This window comes from Chiloscyllium plagiosum, chromosome 23 (assembly GCF_004010195.1).
Source record: "Chiloscyllium plagiosum isolate BGI_BamShark_2017 chromosome 23, ASM401019v2, whole genome shotgun sequence".
Classification (NCBI taxonomy): domain Eukaryota; kingdom Metazoa; phylum Chordata; class Chondrichthyes; order Orectolobiformes; family Hemiscylliidae; genus Chiloscyllium; species Chiloscyllium plagiosum.
Window position 1 is genome coordinate 44,934,504 of NC_057732.1, and position 3,943 is coordinate 44,938,446.

Below are 3,943 nucleotides of genomic sequence, written 5' to 3' on the forward strand. Positions count from 1 at the left end.
GCTCAGAGTTCTACATGAATGTATGCAGTTTTTGAGCAAAATGCAATGTAACTCTGCAAGTACAAATTCACCCCACAAAATATATGTGTGCATGTGGGTCTTTGTCTGTGTGTGTGTGTGTGTGTCTGTCTGGGGTGTGGGCTGTGAGCGTGAGAAAGTGTGCGTGTGTGTGTAGTGAGTGCAGAGTGTCTTAAGTCTGTGAGGGGGTGCATGTGTAAGTGTGGGAGTGTGTGTGTCTATAAGGGTGTGTGTGGGTGTCTGTGTGCGCGTCTGTGTGTACCTGTGTCCGTGTGTATGTGAGAATGCGTGTGTGTAGGAATATGTGTGTGTGTGTAGTGAAATGGTGATCACCTGTAATGTGACATGAACCCAAGGTCCCGGTTGAGGCCCTCTCTATGGGTACCGAACTTAGCTATCAGACTTACAGACTTAAGACACTCTGCACTACTACACACACACACACACACTTTCTCACACCCACAACCCCCAGCCCAGACAGACACACACACAGACAAAGACCCAGGTTGGACTATAACCTGGTGTTGTGTGCTTTTTAACTTCATTATTTACAACTTTATAAATGATTTAATGGCAACAAGATCGTTTCAAAGTTATATAGAAACAAGTAGTAAAAATATGTCTATGTAAAATTGATTTCCCAATTGTTTTGTAACATACACAAGTCTTTGAACTTTCTGTTCCAATCTTAGTGCTTTCAATTTCGGTTGTCTAATATCAAGGATCATTTACACAAATGAATCCTTGCTTGTTGCAAACCAAGGTGAGATCCTATACATTGTAATATTTCATTGTGTAACAGTGCTGAGTTGAATAGAAAACCCGAATTGTTGTGTCTGTGCTATCTGCCACCAAGTCACTGTTTCTGCTAAGTTTGTTGCTAAGAGAATATTTGTGTGAGGAGATGTATAAATAGTATTAGTTCCTGAAATATTATGGTTCAGATTTCCTCTAAAGGCGGTCAATCTTTTTTGCAAGGTTTGTGAAGGTTTGTAGCTCAGGTTGAGGTTTAGAGTGTGGGTTTGCTCGCTGAGCTGTAGGTTTGATATCCAGACGTATGGTTACCATACATCAAAGAAGTTTCAGAAATGACAGCCAAACTACTAAGACCCCTCGGAATCCTAGTAGCACACAAACACACCAACACTCTCAAAGAAAAACTAACAAACTTAAAAGACCCAGTACAACCCATGGACAAAACCAACGTCATCTACAAAATTCCATGCAAGGACTGCCACAAACACTACGTAGGACAAACAGGAAGAAAGTTAGCCACCAGGATACACGAACACCAGCTAGCCACAAAAAGACACGACCCTCTCTCCCTCGTACCCCTACACATGGATGAAAAAAAACACCATTTCGACTGGGACAACACATCCATCCTGGGACAGGCTAAGCAAAGACATGCCAGAGAATTCCTAGAGGCCTGGCACTCCAACCACAACGCCATAAACAAACACATAGATCTAGATGCCATCTATCAACCCCTCAGAAAACGAACAGGAAATGTCATCACCACAAACCCCAGGAACCCCATCCAGGAGAAAGATATAAATAGAAAGCAGGAGACAACAGCTTCGCTTCACTTGGAGGTCACCACTGATAATGTTATCTAGCCAGGTAATGAAACATCTAGGATATCAAACCTACAGCTCAGCGAGCAAACCTACACCCTAAAGGCGGTCAATCTATTTGAAATTTGGTTGATCTGAATTCATTTTTAAACTACTCCTGTATCTATTATTTATTTATGCAATTCCATATTTTAATGCATTAGGCTATTTAAGAGAATCAGATAGGTAAAAACAATGACTGCAGATGCTGGAAACCAGATTCTGGATCAGTGGTGCTGGAAGAGCACAGCAATTCAGACAGCATCCGATGAGCAGCAAAATGGACGTTTTGGGCAAAAGCCCTTCATCAGGAATCAGGTGTGAATCTGAAGTATTTTAGTGGCTAAAGCAGATAAGGCCACCCATCAGATTTCCTTCCATGAAGGATAATGGAGGGTTTTTTACAGTACCTTCATGATCATTATTATTGAGACAAAGAACACAGAAGAACGAAGAACAAAGAAAATCACAGCACAGGAACAGGCCCTTTGGCCCTCCAAGCCTGCGCCAATCCAGATTCTCTATGTTGCTTATTTCTAAGGGCCTGTACCCCTCTGCTCCATGCCCATTCATGTATCTGTCTGGATATATCTTAAATGACGTTATCATGCCCGCCTCTACCACCCCACTGGCAACGTGTTCCAGGTATCCACCACCCTCTGTGTGAAGAACTTTCCACGTATATCTCCCTTAAACTTATCACCTTTACCTTGAACTTGTGACCCCTAGTAATTGAGTTCCCCACTCTGGGAAAAAGCTACTTGCTATCCACCCTGTCTATACCGCTCATGATTTTGTAGACCTCAGTCAGGTCCCCCCCAACCTCCATCTTTCTAATGAAAATAATCCTAATTTACTCAATCTCTCTTCATAGCTAGCACCCTTTATACCAGGCAATATTCTGGTGAACCTCCTTTGAACCATCTCCAAAGCATCCACATCGTTTTGATAATGTGGCGTCCATAACTTAATGCAGTATTCCAAATGTGACTAAATCAAACTCCTACACAACTGTAACTTGACCTGCCAACTCTTGTACTCAATACCCTGTCCAATGAAGGAAAGCATGCCGTATGTCTTCTTGACTACTCTATCAACCTGCATTGCCACCTTCAGGGTAAAATAGATCTGAGCACCCAGAAGTCTCTGTATATCAATTTTTCCCAGGGCTTTTCCATTTAGCATATAGTTCACTCTTGAATCGGATCTTCCAAAATGTAGCAACACGCATTTGCTTGGTTTGAACTTCATCTGCCATTTCTCCACCCAACTCTCCAATCTATCTTTATTCTGTAGCATTCTCTGACAGTCCCCTTCATTATCTGCTACTCCATCAATCTTAGTGTCATCTGCAGACTTGCTAATCAGACCACCTATACCTTCCTCCTGATTATTTATGTATATCATGAACAACAGTGGTCCCAACACGAATCCCTGTGGAACACCACTTTTCAGGGTTCTCCATTTTGAGAAACTCCCTTCCACTACTACTTTCTGTCTTCAGTTGCCCAGCCAATTCTCTATCCATCTAGCTAGTACACCGTGGACCCCATGCGACTTCACTTTCTCCATCAGCCGACCATGTGGAATCTTATCAAACACCTTATTGAAGTCCATGTACATACCATCTACAGTCCTTCCCTCATCAATCAACTTTGCTATTTCCTCAAAGAATTCATTCAGTTGTTAAAACAGAACCTTCGTTGCACAAAACCATGTTGCCTATCACTGATAAGCCCATTTTCTTCCACATGGAAATAGATCCTATCCTCTGTATCTTCTCCAGCAGCTTCCCTTCCACTAACGTCAGGCTCACTTGTTTATAATTACCTGGATTATCCCTGCTACCCTTCTTAAACAAGGGGACAACATTAGCAATTCTCCAGTTCTCTGGGAGCTCACCCATGTTCAAGGATGCTGCAAAGATATCTATTAAGGTCCCAGCTATTTCTTGTCTCCCTTCCCTCAGTAACTGGAGATAGATCCCATCAGGACCTGGGGACTTGTCCACCTTAACGTCTTTTAGAATACCCAACACTTCCTCCCTCCTTATGCTGGCTTGACCTAGAATAATCAAGAATAAACACATCAAATGGCCTCCTTCTTTAGAGCCCGCAATTTCCCTTCCCACATGGTTAAAGATGCCCTCCAATGCATCTCGTCCACATCCTACACCTCCGCCCTTGAACCCCAACCCTCCAACTGTAACAAGGACAGAACCCCCCTGGTGCTCACCTTCCACCCTCCCAACCTTTGCATAAACCGCGACATCCGCCGACATTTCTGCCACCTCCAAACGAACCCCACCA